The sequence below is a fragment of the Hemicordylus capensis genome, chromosome 3 (genome assembly GCF_027244095.1).
Source record: "Hemicordylus capensis ecotype Gifberg chromosome 3, rHemCap1.1.pri, whole genome shotgun sequence".
Taxonomy (NCBI): Eukaryota; Metazoa; Chordata; class Lepidosauria; order Squamata; family Cordylidae; genus Hemicordylus; species Hemicordylus capensis.
The window spans coordinates 297,059,969-297,079,409 of record NC_069659.1 but is presented as its reverse complement, the minus strand read 5'-3'; the positions used below and the strand labels follow the sequence as shown (position 1 = coordinate 297,079,409).

General features: G+C 44.5%; 1 long non-coding RNA gene across 1 annotated transcript; it reads right to left on the bottom strand.

The window, feature by feature from the left end:
* Window positions 1-9,097: 9,097 nt before the first annotated feature.
* LOC128351991 (uncharacterized) lies at window positions 9,098-17,603 on the bottom strand. Its single transcript, XR_008320163.1, has 4 exons — window positions 17,469-17,603; window positions 14,525-14,626; window positions 10,934-11,008; window positions 9,098-9,219 (listed from the first exon to the last, which is right to left on the bottom strand). It is a non-coding gene; the product is annotated as an uncharacterized LOC128351991 (long non-coding RNA).
* Between the last annotated feature and the right edge of the window lie 1,838 nt (window positions 17,604-19,441).

Genomic DNA, 19,441 nt, shown 5'->3' with positions numbered 1-19,441 from the left:
ACAGCAAACAGTACTCCAACTGCCTTAGTTAAGCCTTGTCCTGAGGTACTATGACATCATAAGAGCTTTTCAAACCTAGGGACATTTGATTGGCTAAGAAAGATCTGAACTCAATTGGCTGCTAGATACTGTTGTTTCCTAGATCTTACATATGCAACAAACAAAGGGCAAGGCTAGGGGAGAGGGAGGTCTGTCTACCCCTCTCCCCGGTGGCCCCTCCAAGTGAGGGACATAATGAAGCAAATAGGGAGGGTGGAGCTGGGGTGCCCTCAGGACCTTGGGGGTCTGGGTTCCTTGAACCCATTTGCTCAGTTATAGCTATGCCCCTGCAACAAACACCTGGCTGCTGTAGTGTCAGGTACCTGATTTTTGCCTTGCTCATTTCCTTACTGCCAGGCACTCCAGCTCAAATCTATTTCACTTTTCCTAGCTTTCTGCTGTTCAGTGAACAGTAGAAAACTGTTCAGTCTTGTTCCCCCAAGCATCTGGCCTCCTGAACCTTTACAAGCCTACGGTTGGTTTCTTGAGAAGACCAATGGTTTCCTGTATTTTAAAATCATGGCAGTAGACTTGGGCTATGCATGGTGTTTTACTTTTCTAACTTTTTTCCTTACTAGATTTGTCTTTCTGTGATATGGATCACTATACCTATCTTGTGAACTAGTATTGTAATCTTACACACACGCACACAAACACACACACACCCCACTTAGGCCCTGTGGGCAGGCTGCAAGTTAGAGTGGAGGAAGGTAGAGTGGAGAAAGGTTGGACAGAGGTGCTTTCTGGACTGCGAGCTTTTGCACAGAAGGAAATGGTGTAAGATCTCACAACTCTATACAACTGTATTCAAAGCATAAATAAAGGAAATAAACTGATTATTACAAAGTTCATAGTAAAGCTATGACCATTATGGGGCCATTCATATTCCCATCCTTGTGCAGTTTGGCAACGGGTTCTTACATCTTTTCCAAGCAAGGGACTGTTCATACAGTATACTCTCCCTGCACTCCTCCTGCCCCATTTTGGCCAATGGAGTTGCAGTGGCAGCAAAGGATGACGGCTCCCCTGCCCCACACTTAAAAAAATTCTTGGTGAATTTGTGCATGATTGCCAGGAGGGGGACAGGGTGTGATTCTTGCACAAGCCTTACCATTCTAGTAGCAAATTATGAAACAGATGCTATCAACTTTGTACAAGAACACCAAAGGAGAAAAGGCTTATTTTTTTTAAAGGCTAGTTAAAAAGGCTGAGAAGCAGAGATCAATGAAAATAAACTAAAATCAAACTGGAATTAACATTAATAGAGGAAGGTTCTGAGCAAAAGCAGATTTAAAATGCAATAAATGAAATGGGAGGGGCTACTGCTGTTAGCCTTGCTCAAGAACACTGAGAATTATTTTTTTAGGCTGATTACAAAGGCTGAGAGGCAGAGAGTAAAGAAAATTTGAAAGGAGAATGGAAGTCCAAAACACAGTGTGACAGACTCATGTGACTAACAGGAATACTTCTTTGTAGTAGTGGAGCCCCTCCACATGGAGCAATCTGCAAACTGTTCTCAAAATGAGGAAAATATTTTCTCATGCACATACACCACTGTAAACCTGAAATGTCAAGATAAGATCCAAATACAGGTTGTGGCTGTATGAACAGCACCTTGATGTTCCTGGTGTCAAAACCCTGCTTGTATGAACTCACACCAAGCCTATACGCAGCAAAGCATGTGTAAGTTGCCATCTGGAAAGGCTCAGAGTGATGCTTAACCTTTACCCCTCAGATCATTTTCCAACTCAAAATTACCCGCCCCAAGCTGCATTTTTGCCAGCTGGGTGTGTGTGTGTGTGTGTTAGGTCCCCATATCTTCCTTGTTTCTCTCCCCCACATGGGAGAAAAAACTGGTTGGGGAGGACTATTTTAAGATGAAAAATGACAATTAAGCAGATTATGTCCATCCTTCCTTAGCCCTAATCTGCAGCCTGTTCATCCTGATTTTAACTTTTAAAAAACAAAACGCGGAAGAAGAAACACAGAGCTCCATGCATCATGCAGTCTGAGCTTTAACCAGCACCAAAAGCTCTTTATTTGGAAGAAGTTCCACTGAGTTACTGGACTTGCATTTTAATAATTATGCTCAGGACTGCAGCCATGGGCCTTTAGTCATGGCAAATTAATTTGTATGTGTAAGAACTTGAATTGGTAGTGAATCCTCCTGTTCTGGGGTTCAGACTGAATTTTGAAGAAGAAACTTAATATCAAGAAGAAAGGGGAAGAAGAGATTTTGAAGTTGCTTGGGATCTTGAAATTCTATAATAAGTCCCAAGGAGATGGATTAGTGAGTATGGGAGGTTATCAGGGTACATGATAAATAAATTTATCACATATTGGTATCATATTTATATCCTGGTGCCTGTAATAGAGTGAGCGAGTGAGTGAGGGGAATAAATTATTTAAATTCCAAGAGGAATGGTAGAAAACTTTGCAGAACTTCTCCTTTTGAAGCAGGAAAAAACTATTTTATTAAGCCTTGATTGTCAGATAAACTCCCATGATTTACAATAAGATTATTAGGCTCATCCACATGGCAGTTTTGAGCTGATAGGAACCCAGGCAAGATGTTACCTTGTAAGTAGCACATGATCTTCATCTCTGCTGGGCTCCAGTTGGCACACAGTCCAGTTGGCACACAGTCATGGCTAGCAGTAGGTCCGCTGCTGAAATCGGCAGCTTCAAGACCCATCCCCTATGGAAGGCCAGGATACATTCCCAGCATCCCCTTCCCTGCCAGCAGACTAGAAACCCTTCATTATGCATGTGGCTTCCCTCCCATTGGCCACAAATGAGCGGGAGGCAGACAGAGCCCTGCCCAAGCTGTTCTGGCTTTAGAAGTATGGTGTGTGTTTAGAAGTCTGGCACCTCCATGCACATCAGTCACTGTAGATGGAGCTCTCAATGGTGTCATGTAGGTGAGGGTGTGCCGAGGTCCGGTAATCCGGATAGGAGCGGGGTGCAAATTCTTATGACCGAATGAGTGGAGTAGGAGTGCTCTTATAGCGGATTAAAGCCTTTGTCTCAGCGCAAGCTCATGTAAGGGAAAGAAATGCTGAATCGTTCCTGCTGAGCTGCATGAATAGGCTTCTCCTAATGCTCTTCTGTATTTTTGGTAGGTTCAAAAATGGCTGCCACCACCACCCCTCTTTATTACAGAACTTGAACCTCCCTGGGCTTGGGGTGGAATCCCAGGGAACACTCTCTTTATTTTGCTACTCGCCAAGTACTAAAATCTTCCACGTGCAAGCCACGTGGTGTCATAAATCTGTTAGCTCAGCTAACCCAACAGGATTTACAACCCCCTTCAGCACTCTCCCTGTGAGTTAACAAAAAGCAGCAGTGAAGCTGCATGAAGGAAAACAAAAGGCTCACAAAGAAAACAGTAAATGAATTAAGTCCCCAGAACTGAACAAGGTACCCCACCTCTAACAATAACTGAGTAATAACTGAAAAGAAAACAACAGAGCAAGGAATGAAAAAGAACAAAGGACACCAGAGCAAGGAATTAACAGAACAAGAACACAGAGCAGGAAAGAACAGAATAAGGGCAAACTGGAACTCAGAAAAGTTGAGAATTCAAAATAGAACACGTTCTGCGGTCAGCGAAAGTTGCTAACAGCATTGGTGGAAATCACAGACTGCTTGATATATGGCTCAAGAGAAACAGCAGCCAATCAGGCTTCCCTGAGTCAGCACTTCTGCTTCCTCTCTTGTGATCTCCTGCGCCTGCGTGTCTCCCACTTAGCTTTCCTCTTGAGACATCTTCTCAAGACAGGTGAAATCCCAGCCTCCTGATCAGCCTGCTCCTGATCCGGATTCATGTCTGGCAGCTGTTCTGATTACTCAGCTCCAGAGTCTGGTCTCCCTGCCAAATCCTGTTGCTGTGCCTCTGAGCCCTCACTAGCAGGTGAATCCTCCTGTCCCTCCTCTGACTCTTCTGAGTCAGAAGTCTGAGCCATGACACGTGGTGAGAAAACTGATAGCTACTGAAAACCCAAGGAGACATGTTTGCACCAGAGAAATCCCCCTTTAGCTTCTAAACGAACTTTCCCCTAGACTAAACTTCCTGAAGCCAAAGCCCAGGCTTCCTTTTCTTGAACTCACCAAACTCCAGAGGAGAATTGATGCTTCCTGCCCTCCTATCTTTCAAGGATCTGCAGAGTCATTTTCCTGCAACCATTCTTCCTGGCCACATGTCCTTCTCTAACAAAGAACTGCTACCTTCCTCCCAACAGCTCTCTAGGACCCACCCACCTGGTGTGCTGATTGGCTGAGCCCTAGAGTTCACCAGCCTGTCAGTCAGGACAGGGTTCACTTCTGGTTAACTTTAGTGGGAGGGGTGGCTGATCACTACAGCTCTGCTCTCCTCTACTCTTGGTAAAAAGCTGGGTACAGAAGCTGGGTATTTATTATTTATTTGTTTGTTTGTTTGTTTGATTTGTATACCGCCCTTCCAAAATGGCTCAGGGCGGGTTACAATTAAAACAAACCACTAAAACAGTAAAGAGCTAAAACCAATTAAAAAAACAATATAAAAAATAACAATTTAAAAACATTTTAAAACAACAATTAAACAATTACAGTGATTAAAAACCCTGAAATTGGGTTTTGAATTTTAAAATAAACCAGATATTAAAACCCCCAAAATTTAGGAAGCTGAGAAAGCTTGGGTGAAAAGATAGGTTCTCAGGTGTTTTTTTGAAAATTGCCGGAGATGAGGAGGATTGTATCTCAGCAGGGAGCACATTCCACAATCTCGGGGCAGTGACTGAGAAGGCCCATATCTGTGTAGCCATCAAACGAATTGGCAGTAACTGGAGACAGACCTCCTCAGATGACCACAATGGGTGGTGGAGCTCATAATGAAGAAGACGCTCTCTTAGATACCCAGGGCCTAAGCTGTTTAGGGCTTTGTAAGTTATAACTAGCACTTTGTATTTTGTCTGGGAACCTATTGGCAGCCAGTGTAACTCCATCAGTAAAGGGTAACATGGTCTCTCCAAGATGACCCAGAGACCAACCTGGCTGCCATGTTCTGAACCAACTGAAGTTTCCGGACTACGTACAAAGGCAGCCCCACATAGAGCGCATTACAAAAGTCAAGTCAGGAAGTTACCAACAGATGTTACCACAGTTTTGAGGTCACTGATCTCGAGAAACGGGCGCAGCTGGTGTATCAGCCGGAGCTGATAGAAAGCACCCCTGGCCACCGCCTCATCCTGAGAAACCAGGGAGAGGTGTGAATCCAGAAGTACTCCCAGACTGCGAACCTGTTCCTTTTGGGGAAGTGTGACCCCGTCTAGAACAGGCAGATCAAAATTGTCTCTAGAGTTCTGACCCTGCATAATAAGTACCTCCGTCTTATCCGGATTCAGCTTCAGTTTATTCTCCCTCATCCAGCCCATTACTGCTTCCAGGCAGGCATTTAGGGAGGATATGCCAGCTCCTGAAGAAGTTGACATAGAGAAGTAGATTTGGGTGTCATCAGCATACTGGTAACACCCAGCTCCAAATCCCCTGATGATCTCTCCCAGCGGTTTCATGTAGATGTTAAAAAGCATTGGAGAAAGTACGGAGCCTTGAGGGACACCATACTTTAGCTCAGATTTTGAAGAGCAACAGTCTCCAAGCGACATCATCTGGAATCTATTCAAGAGGTAGGAGTGGAACCATTGTAAAACAGTGCCTCCAAACCCCCAACACCCTCAGACGTTCCAGAAGGATACTATGGTCGATAGTATTGAAAGCCACCGAGAGATCCAAAAGAACCAACAGAGTCACACTTCCTTTGTCAATTGCCAATTGGAAATCATCCATCAGGCCGACCAAGGCAGTCTCCACCCCATAGCCTGCCTGAAAACCAGTTTGAAATGGGTCTAGATAATCAGTTTCCAAGACCGCCTGGAGCTGAGAGGCCACCACCCTCTCAATTACCTTGCCCAGCCATGGGAGGTTGAAAACAGGCCTATAGCACTGCTGCGAGCAGCCTGGGCTGGAGAGAAATGTGTGGGTTCTGATCATCATGCAAATCTGGGTAGCCCACCTCCTACCTTGATTTTAATGGCCGTGTGAACATGCCTTTTCTCTTCCATGGTATGATGATGCAGTGTAGAAAACTATTTATTGAATCCTTTTTTAGTCGTCCTTCTGCAGAAGTTTCACGGGCAGCGTACAATTAAAAGATTAATACTGCTATAAAATGCAACAAAGCAATAAAAGCAATAATAGCAATAGCAATAGCACTTACATTTATATACCGCTCTATAGCCGGAGCTCTCTAAGCGGTTTACAATGATTTTAGCATATTGCCCCCAACATTCTGGGTATGAAATAGCATGAAGAAATAGCAGCATCAACAAATAAAAAACAGCTAAGCCATAAAACAATTAAAACCAGCTATTTAAGCTACTGGAAAGCCTGGGCTAATTAAAAAAATGTTAGAGTGGGTGCCAGGCAAGTTTCTCTGGGGAGGGCATAACAAACACAGGGATCACAATCTCTCTGGTCGCTACCTTGCCTAACTACAGTTGGTGGTGTGGGACTCAGAAGAGCCACCCAGACAATAATCATAAGGCAGATTAGTGTGGTAGAAGGCAAAAGCCAGGTCTCAAGTCAAATAAGTACAGCAGAGTGGCTTTACCGAGCTGTGAACCAGGATGTCTCTGATTTGGATCTCCCCAATTCCATGAATTTACTCTGTGGTCCTAGGGCTGGCAAATCATTCTCCTTAGTCTCCTATCTGCAATTTGGGACAATAAAACTGACCTGTCATCAGGATTATTGATGGCAAGCACTTTGAGCACTCTAAGTAGTAGTATTGCAAGATGGTGGACTGTGGCTGAGGCACTAATATCTAGGAGAATATCTCGATTTTCTGTCGCATGTTGACATCAATTTCTAATTACCCATGAAGAGCACAGCTCTGAAAAGCTTATGAATACCTGTCTGTCTCATCCTGGCTATATGAGAGCTAACGTTTATCTAGTATGAATGATTAATGGTTAGTTCATAGGCAAAAATGGCACCTTAACTACTGTCTAGAAAAAGAAGGCTCACTCTCCATTTTCGGAGAGTTAAAACATGTAGCCACATCATGGTAAGGTAAGCACAGGGGAGTATTCTACCCTAATTGATCCCTTTGCTTTTTTATTTATTCAAATATACTGCAGAAAGGAAGAGGATCCTTACCTAACCTGTCAGAAACATTATGTTACGTAGCTTGAGGGAAATGTGGAATCCAAGACTGGTGTCAACTTGTTGGATAGTTGCCAAAGAATCAAGACTCTCAGAAGTGTCCACTGCCAAACCCAGAGGCCACTTCTGTGCCCTGGATGCAGCAGTGACAAAGCACGTCTCTCAGCAGCGAGATCTACTCCGTTGTTCCTCCCATCCTATTCACAAATGGAGTCTTCTTCCAGAGGCCCCTGTGATGACACAGAGGCCTCCCATGTAACCAATGAATGACCGCTTGACAAGTTTCAGTTACACAGCTTATGATGGGGGCTTGTGGGGAATGGATACAAAGACAGCCAGGAAGTAGGGACATTGCAGGGCCAGGTTAATGAAGTACACCCATGTACTTCATGAGGTACCTCTTAGAAGCCCATTAATTTCTGTCTTTTAAAAATAATGGGAAAAAACAGTGAAAAAGGGTGTCCCCAGACCTCATATGGCAGGGAGTTCTATAGGATGAGTGTCAACATGGAGCAAACCACCTTGCACGTCGCCACCAACTGAGCCTTCAAGTCCAAAGGCAATGAAATACACAAGAGGACGCCTCCCCAGACTGATTGATTATCTATCTATCTATCATATTTTTACACTGCTCAAAACTTACGTCTCTGGGCAGTTTACAACAAGATTATCTCAAGGGGCAGGGGAAAGGCTGTTCTCAAGGTGCCTTTGGTCCTAAGCCATGTATTATTTATTTATTTGGCACATTTCTATACCACCCCATATACACATTTCTGGGCAGTTTACAATCTAAAACATAACAATTACAACATTAACACAATTAAAACAATGTAAAATCTAGATAAATACTCTAAAACTTAAAACTGTAAAACTATAAATTAAAAGCCTGATCAAACAGGCATGTTTTCAGATTTAGGGCTTTAAAGGTAATAACTAGGACCTTGAATTGTACCAGGGGACAAACTGGTAACCAATGCAGCTGAAACAACAATGGTGGATATGATCATAATATCACATGCCCTTTAGAACTCTAGTAGCTGCATTTTGTACCAGCTAAAGTTTCTGAAGTGTCTTTCTGAAGCCCCATGTAGAGCACATTGCAGTAATCCAATCATGAGATGACCAAGGCACTGTGGCTAGATCTAATTGAATCAGAAATGGGCACAGTTGGTGTGCATGAGCAAAAGGACTTTGAGCCACTGCGGCCACCTGGGCATCCAGAAGCAAGGCTTGGCCCTTCAAGTGCAACTCCATCCAGAACAGGCGGATGCACTATCACAAAAGGATCCTATCTCCTGACCAGAAGCTCTGGCTTGCCTGAATTTTATTTTATTTTAATAGCCCCCATCCAGTCCTTCACCAGCTTCAGACACCAATTCAGAATGTCTAGTCTCCCTAGCTGGCAATCAAGGATTGCTCCCTCATGAGGCCAGGTGAGGTGACAGACTCAGGTGGCAAGTGCACCATGGGGCAGTGAGTGTGTGCACGCCTCACCCCCTTGCCTCAGATATCGTCTTACCTGCCTGCTGCCTTGATGCTTCTGCACCACCTCTACCTTTCCACCAGTTGTACCTCATTCTCTCACTGGCCCTATTCCTCACAAGCCCAGTTGCCACCATCTTCCTCCTCATTTCTGACTTCTAACACTCCCAAGGACAGAGTATAATCCTGCTATTGCCTCAAACCACAATTCAAATGATTCCTCTGGGCAGACATTTGTTTTGGATTGTCTTTTGCACTGTTACAAGTCAGGAACTAGGACTTTGCTTGACCTCTGCCTTGTCCTTTTAACTTGGTCACATGATTAAAACATGACGGTGTGTTCCATGGTGCTCTTTTGTTAGGCATCCAGAGGCTACTAAACATGGGAAACATAATGTTTATTATTTTATCACTGCATTAATAGAACGGCAGCTGCTCCTTTCATTTTGAGCTTGTCACTCTTCATAATGGCTCCTTGATCCATCTTTGCGATATGCCCTGGAAAGTCAAAAGGCAGAAAGCGAAACTAGATTCTTCCACATAAGAAACCTGGCTGTGGCCCTGTAGGTGAGATCCTCTACCAAACATGACCAACAGTACGCCAGTCAGTGAACAATCCACTTAGCAAGATATCCACTAGGTTTTCTACCTTCTACTCATGCAACAAACAATGATGTGAAAAGTCAGTCCTATTCATGTGGTATGTATTAGGGGTGTGTACAAAACCAGCTGGCTCAGTTCGGTTCAAGGCTAAACTGTCCTTGAACTGGACCGGGCCAGTTTGGTTTTGCACCCTTCGAACCCCTCTGGTTCAGTTTGACTCGGGCGGGGGTCGCGAATAGATAGATAGATAGATAGATATAGATATAGATATAGATATAGATATAGATATAGATATAGATATAGATATAGATATAGATATAGATATATAGGTCTTTTTTACTAGCTTGTGTTTAAATTTTTTTGCTGTAAACCGCCTTGGGATTGCTTTAATGAAAGGCGGTATATAAATTTAACAATAAATAAATAAATAAATAAAATTTAGTTGTTTTTTTTTTTAAATTCTCCAAGGCTGGGGAGGGGGGCGTCTGCAGATGTTCCCCCTCCCCCACTGGCCTCTGTTTTGCTAAAAAAGATATTTGGCCCTTTCCAGGCCTTTCCTCCACTGCGGCAACCAGTTTGGAGGCCGCCATACTTGCGCAATGGGCCCTGCATGCCCAGGTCATTACCCAGGCCATGCAGGGGCCCATTGCACATGCATGGTGGCCAGCAAAGTGGCCATTGCAATGGGGGAATGGCCCACAAAGGGCCAAAGATAGGACCGAACCGGGTGCTCTTTAGCAGAACGGAAGGTGGCAAGGGGAGGGAGAACATCTGCAGACCCCCATGTGGCCTCAGAGAAACCCCGCGGAGGAGATAAGTTAAATATATATATATATATATTCATGAACACCCCCCCCCCCCAAACAGACAGGGGTGCTCGGTCCAATGTCAAGCCATTGAACCGAACCAATTCAACTTTGTACAGGTTTGAATCCTGGGGCAGTGGCAGCTGAAGGGGCCAAGTGCATTCCTTTCAGGGTGAGTGAGCTTTGTGCCATATGTTAGATTTCCAAAACAGAAACAGGGATAGGTGCGGGGCAACTATTTTTGTGATGGGGCACTTGCTTTCCCCCGAGCTACCCTTAATACAGGGTGACTTTTCTGGTGAATGTGAGTTAATCATGGAAAGCAAGAGGTGGCCAGCAGGTGGCTTTGCAAAAATTGCACCAAGGGCCCGCTGCCTGTATGACCTCCCTGAAAAATCCCACAGGAAAAGAAAACGAAAATCTACGGGTCTATCTGAATGCCTTATTTTTATCTGCAAGCTTTTTTCAAAGTATTTTAAACTATTGTCTGGAAAAACCCTGAGACTCTTAAATATTTCCCAAGACAGAAATCTTTATCTCAGCACCTCCTTATTGTTAGAGAAAGGGGACACACTTGGCCCCCATAAACTGCTAATAAATGTCAGATTAACCTTGGAGCAAAGCAATAGTAGATGTGTAGTATTCCAGAGATATTGCCCATTACTTTGTGGTCACTGTGTTAATTAGTTCAGTTAGGCACAGCTTGCCTAGAAAGCAAGAGGCTGTTAGTTCAAATCCCCGCTGGTGTGCTTCCCAGACCGTGCCTAGTAAATATAAATATAAATATATATATTTGTAGTCACCTATATCGGGCAGCAGCGATACAGGAAGGTGCTGGATGCGGATGCTCACTTCAGTGGCAAAGGCATAATTTCATACTGCATGGGAGAGAGGCAATGGTAAACCACTCTTGTATTCTACCAAGAAAACCACATGGCTCTGTGGTTGCCAGGAGTCGACACCAACTCAATGGCACACTCTTTCCTTTTCCTTTGTTCTCCGCATATAGGATTAAAAACTGGCATACATACTACAACACTGCACATATATGAATAGCATCCATGGTTATGATTAGCTAGAAGACAATTGTCAAGATAGTTTATCACACTTCCATCATCATCCCATTTATTTTCGTTGCTATACGTTTCCTAATGGCACATCATCTGTCCAAAGCAGGAGGCATGTACTTTTTATTTTAAAACAGGAAAAAAGGATGCCTTGCTTCTGGTGGCTCTTCCTGTGAGCTATTTGCAGCTAATAGTCACTGTGCACCTCCTCTCGTAGTCACAGATAGGCCAATCAGACCTTTAAAGCAATTTCCATAAGGCAGCCAGTTCCAGCAGAATTGTCTTGTTAAATCAGCAGGTAACCAATTAAATGTGCTTGGCAGGGAAGCCATTTCCCCCCTCTGTTTTAAGATGCTGTCTAAATTAAAGGTAGCTCACCCTCTACACTTTGGCTGTACAAAGATTAGCTGAGGATACAGGAGTGTAACATGAGCTTGAAAGCATCTATTAATGCAAGCTGCTGCTCAAGTCTTCTGACTGGCTGGACTTTCTCTCCTCTTCATGGATGCAAAATCAGCTTTCAGCCAGCTCCTCGGAATTTCTGTTGAAGGCTTCTGACATATGACATCTTCTGACATATATTTGCTGTTTTTGTCTTTAATTTCTTTGGTACCCACAGCGACTAGTTTGACTTTCTCCAGCCTTATTCACTTAACTTATGCCAGAAGTTAGTGAAAATGAGAAGGGTACTCTTACATTTCAAAGCTTTGAACTCATAGCACTTGTTCATCCACCAAAGTGGGCGTCAAATGTGGGGCTCTGTATGTGAAAGACACTGGGCACATATCTTACCTCATCCTAGCAGCTGCCAATGAATGAGTTCATGTGAGAGGTAGCAAGGGCTAGCAAGAGAACATCACCACTAAGCATTGTGACTGGAGGGATGAGGAATCCTCACAGAAACATAGGGAGCTGCCTTATACCGAGTCAAATCATTGGTCCATCTAGCTCAGTATTGTCTACACTGGCTGGCAGCAGCTCTCCAAGGTTTTAGGTGGGGGGTCTCTCCATGACTTGACTAGCAAGCCCGAGGTTGCTGGTTCAAATCCCCCCTGGTATCTTTCCCAGACTATGGAAACACCTATATTAAGGGCAGCAGCAATATAGGAAGATGCTGAAAGGCATCATCTCATACTGCATGGGAGATGGCAATGGAGAGCCAGCATGGTGTCGTGGTTAGAGTGCCGCACTAGGACCAGGGAGACCTGAATTCAAATCCCCATTCAGCCATGATACTTGCTGGGTGACTCTGGGCCAGTCACTTCTCTCTCAGCGTAATCTACTTCACAGGGTTGTTGTGAGAAGAAACTTAAGCATGTAGTACACCGCTCTGGGCTCCTTGGAGGAAGAGTGGGATATAAAAAGTAACAAACAAACAAACCCCTCCTGTATTCTACCAAAGACAACCACAGGGCTCTGTGGTTGCCAGGAGTCAACACCGACTTGACAGGACACTCTCCCAACCCTAGCTGGAGATGCCAGGGACTTTTACACACAGCAGGCTTTACCACGAATTTACTGGGAGGCTTTACTGCAAACTATAAGTTGTCCTCCCAAAACGACACAAATAGTGGACCCCCCACCCTGCTGCCGGATATAAACCGAGCTACACTCTAACACACAGTGAAAAACCCGAATGGTGTGTGAACTATTCCCCAATAACTTGCAGGGACTTCAAGATAAATCTGGCAGATTATGTGGATGCACCCCCTCCATTCTAGAGGAGATGTGGCAAGTTAAAGGGCTTTAAAAGCCCCGTGTGAAAAACTTCCAGGGAGTGAAACTGGGACCTTCTGCACGCAAGCAGATGTTTTACCTCTGAGCTACAGCCTTTTACAGCAGACAGTACTGACTTGGAGTCACCCATCCAAATGCAAAACAAGGTGAATCCTGCTTAGCAAAGGGGACAATTCATGCTCACCACTGCAAGACCAGCCCTCCTCTCATGCAAACAACCAGAGAGAGTCATAAGGTAGAGGTGGAAGCAGGAGTTGACTGGATTCCACACAGTGCAGGTGTTTGGTGCTGACGAGATAGAAGCACCCATTGACCAATTTCCTCCTTCCTAATTCTTGCACTACCTCACTGATTGCTGCTGCTCACCCAAACCTAGCATGATTAGCACAGATGAAACCTTGAGATTCTATTTGCAGTACATGTTCTGTGCCTGCCGGAAGAGCAGCACTGTGCTTTGTTGCTGAGCAGAGAGAAAATAACGTACAGTGCCCAAAGGCGTGTCTAAACCCAAGGGCTGAGGAGCAGCTGGTGTGCTAAACTTTGCCATTTGTTTACACAGCTTTTTCTGGTGCTTGTGGGTACATTTAGGGGCACACATTTAAGCTGGATGGAGCAAGGGACAATAGAGCCATTTTATTAAAGGTAGTTGATAATTCTAGCAAGCATAATCCAGAGCAGGACAGCGCAACTTCAGCCCTCCAACTATTGTTGGACTACAACTCTCATCATCCCAAGTCATAGTGGTCAATAGCCAAGGATGGTTGTAGTTCAACATTTGCAGGAGGTCCAAAGTTCTAGAGTCCTGCTCTAGATAGATGGTTCACTTAGATTAGCTTTGACCAGTCTGAACCACAGAATCTTTGTTCTGGGCAGACTAGGGGAAACCCAACAAAGCCATCATATAGGCCCAAATCTGCAGGCTCTGGTGGAATTCACAAAAATATCCTAAAAGAAGTGTCAACGAAAATCATAGAGTGTATCTATACTTCAAACTTAAGCTGGTTTACTAATCATACCTTCTTCCCAGGAAATTTTGAGCATTCTAGTTCCATTAGGTGTCAGTGTGGTGGTTAGAGTGTTGAACTTGGAGACCTGGTTTCAAATCCCTGTTCAGCCATGAACCTCACTGGGTAACACTGGGCCAGTTACTATACTTCAGCCTAACCTACCCCATAGGGTTGTTGTGAGAATAACATAGGGCAGAGAGAGACCATTTACACTTCCCTGAGTGCCTTGTAGGAAGGGTAGAATAAATAATAAAAACAGAGATCATCTAACAGAATTCTCAGCCAACTTTTGATTCCAAAAACCTTGGTACTTCGGCTGAACTGGGCTGGGAACGCAGTCTGGGGCAGGTCAGGGGGAGGTCAGGGGGCAGAGCCACCACCCACCTTGTGTCCCTTTGCTCAATAAAAAGAACTACAAACATGCTCATGCATTAGCACATGTGCTGATAACACAATTCAAGCATGTGTACTAAGTGAAAACAATGCTGCTAACTTAAGCAGCAAGGAGAGACCTGAAGGCAGAACTTCAAGACTTTCCTCAAAGCTTGTAATAATTAGTGTATTCTGGAAGGTTTCCCTATACCTGTCATGATCTTGCTTTGCCAGCAGTTTCTGTTGTATTTTGCGATACATACTAACTCAATGACAGTGCCTGGATCTTGCAGTTTGGAGAATCTGTTTCTACCTGGAAGAAATGTACACATTTTAAGACTTAGAAAATGGATAGTTACATTAGACATTTCAGTTCTTCTTCTAGAGCCTTTCACACTTTTCTATGGATGTTACAGTCATAATTTAATAGCCATCAATACAGATTTCACAGGTGCTACTCAGAGCACTTTTAAGTCTCTTTCCTGCAGTCGATAAGCATGCGTGAAAGGCAGAAATGCAGTTTTAAATGTTTTTGTACCAGGTTTTTGGATGAATTGATGGCCATGCCAGAAGATGGGTTTACAACCACATTCCAACATCTCTCTCTCTCTCTCTCTCTCGTCACCTATGAACAAGTGCATTCTATCTGAAACATATTTTTTAATTATTTATTATTAATAATAATAATAATAATATGTTATATCCCGCTCTACCTCCAACGAGCCCAGAGGGGTATATTGCATGCTTTAGATTTCTCCTCACAACAACCCTGTGAAGTAGGTTAGGCTGAGAGAGAAGTGACTGGCCCAGAGTCACCCAGCAAGTATCATGGCTGAATGGGGATTTGAACTCAGGTCTCCCCGGTCCTAGTCCAGCACTCTAACCACCCACCCACCATTTTTCTATAGAGTTATACATATTTCGGGAGTGTTCCCCCCCCCACATTTTAACCCTTTCTCCCTGTATGAAATGGTCTCTATGGCACAGCTCCCATATGCAATTCCTCTTTCATGGGTTTTGCAGCATAGACAATGAGGTCATTCACACAATCAAAAATCTTATTCGACCCAGGTTTGGGAGGTGTGTGTGCTCACAATTTTTGATTGTGTGGAAGCAAGGTAAGAGGAAAATCTGGTTAGAAGTGATTGTGTGGAAGCAAGGTTGGAGGCAAACCTGGGTAGCTTTTCCTCCTACCTTGCTTCCACACAATCATAAGAACATAAGAACAGCCCTGCTGGATCAGGCCCAAGGCCCATCTAGTCCAGCATCCTGTTTCGCACAGTGGCCCTTCAGATGCTGCTGGAAGCCACAGGCAAGAGTTGAGGGTGTGCCCTCTCTCCTGCCATTACTCCCCTGCAACTGGTTCTCAGAGCCATCCTGCCTTTGAGACTGGAGGTGGCCCATAGCCCTCCAACTAGTAGGCATTGATGGACCTCTCCTCCATGAAGTTATACAAACCCCTCTTAAAGCCATCCAGGTTGTTGGCTGTCACCACATCCTGTGGCAGAGAATTCCACAAGTGGATTACGCGTTGTGTGAAAAAGTACTTCCGTTTGTTGGTCCTAGACCTCCTGGCAATCCATTTCATGGAGTGACCCCTGGTTCTAGTGTTGTGTGAGAGGGAAAAGAATTTTTCCCTCTCCACTTTCTCCACACCATGCATGATTTTATAGTCCTCTATCATGTCTCCCCGCAGTCGTCTTTTTTCTAAACTAAAAAGCCCCAGGTGTTGTAGTCTTGCCTCATAAGAAAGGTGCTCTAGGCCCCTGATCATCTTGGTTGCCCTCTTCTGTACCTTCTCCAGTTCAACAATGTCCTTTTAAAGATGTGGTGACCAGAATTGTACGCAGTACTCCAAGTGTGGTCGCACCATAGTTTTGTATAAGGGCATTATAATATTAGCCGTTTTATTTTCAATCCCCTTCCTAATGGTCCCTAGCATGGAATTGACCTTTTTCACAGCTGCCGCACATTGAGTCGACACTTTCAACGAGCTGTCCACTACGACCCCAAGATCCGTCTCCTGGTCAGTCACCGACAGCTCAGATCCCATCAGCATGAAGTTAGGGTTTTTTGTCCCAATGTACATCACCTTACACTTGCTAACACTGAACCGCATTTGCCACTTTGTTGCCCACTCCCCTAGTCTGGAGAGATCCTTTTGGAGCTCCTCACAATCCATTTTGGATTTCACTACCAGGAAGAGTTTGGTATCATCTGCAAATCTGGCCACCTTGCTGCTTACCCCTGCTTCTAGATCATTTATGAATAAATTAAAAAGCACCGGTCCCAGTACAGATCCCTGGGGGACCCCACTTCTTAGTTCCCTCCATTCTGAAAACTCTCCATTTATACCTACCCTCTGTTTCCTGTCTTTCAACCAGTTAGCAATCCACACATGGACTTGTCCCCTTATCCCATGACTGCTAAGTTTCCTCAGGAGTCTTTGATGAGGAACTTTGTCAAAAGCTTTTTGGAAGTCCAGGTATACTATGTCAACTGGATCACCTTGATCCACACACTCGTTGACACTCTCAAAGAAGTCCAAAAGGTTGGTGAGGCAAGATTTACCTTTGCGGAAGCCATGCTGGCTCACTCCCAGCAGGGCCTGTTCTTCTACCCAGGGTTTCCTCTAACCTTGCTTCCACACAATCGGAAATTGGGAGTACACACACTTCCCAAACCCAGGCAGAACACAGTTTTTGATTGTGTGAATGACCTCATTATATTTCCTCATTTCTGATTAAACTGATTGGGGAAAGTTGCACCAGTTTCACCAGCATGTTTTGTCCTTCAAAATTACGATTATTATTATTATTATTATTATTATTATTACATTTATATCCCGCTCTTCCTCCAAGGAGCCCAGAGCGGTGTACTACATACTTTAGTTTCTCTTTCACAACAACCCTGTGAAGTAGGTTAGGCTGAGAGAGAAGTGACTGGCCCAGAGTCACCCAGCAAGTCTCATGGCTGAATGGAGATTTGAACTCAGGTTTCCCCGGTCCTAGTCCAGCACTCTAACCACTACACCACGCTGGTTCCCAAAAGGGCATGTATGCACACCAGCACTGGTGCACATAGTAATACTGGGGTGGTGGGGGGGCAAACAAACGGAGAAGGCCTCCATGAAACTGGCAGGGCTTTTCTCTGACCTTGTCAGTTTCACTGCAAACCAGAGAAGGGAGATAATGCAATAAATGCAGTGAGCTGAAGGGTATATATTGCAGAGAGGGCTGGTTCAGAGGACCCCTCCTGCCCTGTTCTCCCCTCTACATTCAGACCTAGATCTCCAGCCAGCAAGACTGCAGAGAGGAAGGGGAGCCGGTTGTGCAGGCTTCCTTCTGTCCTGAAGGACAGCCTGGACAGCCAATAGGAGCCAGAGCAAGGGAGGAGCTTCCTCCCTCAACTCCAGTTGGAGTCAAAGGCAAACTGTGCACTTGGATTGGACATAATGAAGGCACCACTGAAATGCAGTTTATTAGCGGCGTAACTCATTACAAACCAAAAGGTAACAAATGGAGTTAGGGGAGGAAACCATGGGTCCAAATTTTTCTTTTAACTACAGTTCCCTGGGTTTGGATGTTCGGCTAGTGAAACCAGAGGTGAATGGACCTCCAGTTTTGTATTTCATCTGAACCAGCTCAAAGAAGCTTAGCTAAACAAATAGATATTGTTTTAATTGTGTTTTAATAGTTTTAACTTTTTAAATTTTAATTGTTGAAATATGTTAATCTTTTTATTTGTTGTTTTTATGGTCTTGTAAACCGCCCAGAAAACTTGTGTTTTGGGCAGTATAAAAATATGTTAAATAAATAAACAAGCAAAACACTGCCAGACTGTCAGCAATAACATCATTGATTCACTACATTTATATGCCACCTTTCCACCACCCCAATACTTTACAATTTAACATAAATGCAAGAAAATTTTTTAAAAGCCAGCACTGTCTCCGAGCTGTGGTGGCCTGTGTCCCTAGGCGTCTATTCTTCTGCCTTTTCCTCAGGGCACAAAGGACTTAACCAGTAGCCCCTGGGAAGGTAGGAGTGGGGCTGCCCCAACAATGATCTCAGGCTGGTGCTGGTCTCTTCAGGAGCGGAGGGACATTTGCTCCCTGGCCTGGGCTCCTCTTTTTCTAGGCACCTAGGCAGGCACTCAGCGTAGGTAAGTTGGGAGCGTTTTCTCCTGCACTAAAATGGGAAAAGCATAATTTGTAATTGTGCATTTAGATGAACAATGCACATAATTAATGTGCTTGAAGATGCAGCAATGATTTCTACCCAAACAGTGTCCTTTGACCACCAGGCTTACACAAAGCACCTCTGTGTATTGCCTCCTTTCAGAAGTGCACAAAACCCCTAGGGAAGATTGTGAACTCCATCTCAGTGAGCCAAATTGCATATTAAACCAGTACTTTATCATATTGACTAGGTCAGAATGATACCTAACCCTTAGGAAACGTACCCTGCCCACATTGTGTGGTGCCATGGTCGCAGAGCATAGCATGGTCAGTAATTCCGTATGCATGTGGCAAGACACTTTGCACTCCCCAGGTGGCATTTTTAATATCATGTGAGACAGGGGGATCGGTGCTGACAGCTTCTCTCAGCCAAGTCATTATGACCATCTGCTCTCAGCTGCACCGAGCCAACGGCTTCTATAAAGAGAAGGCATGCCACAGGATGTTGGGGGTTCTGGCAGTAACAGGATCCCTGGAACTTTTCAGAGGAGCTGACTCTGTCTTTTTGACGATGAGTTTTGGGCATCTTATCTAGATTTCCAGATAGAAACTCTAGCTTTTCCATTTACCCCGGAAGAGTAACTGAGGGCTTGTTCAAATGTTGCAAGACACACGGGGAAGCCACTTGCTTCCATCTGGCAGCAGCTCCAATGAATGTGTAAGAGACATTTTAAAACTTCTTGTCACATGGATCAGGGCAATCCATGCTAGTGCCACACATCTGTGGCAATTGCAAGTGTTGCACAGTCCTAGGCATAGTACACTAGCTTGAAGCCTCTTGGCATTTTCAGGGATATTATTTTTTATTTCCTGCCTATCTTCTGTCGTGGGAACTCAAGGAGGCATACACAGGTTCCCAGGCAGTCAGGCACTGAACAGGCTGGGAGG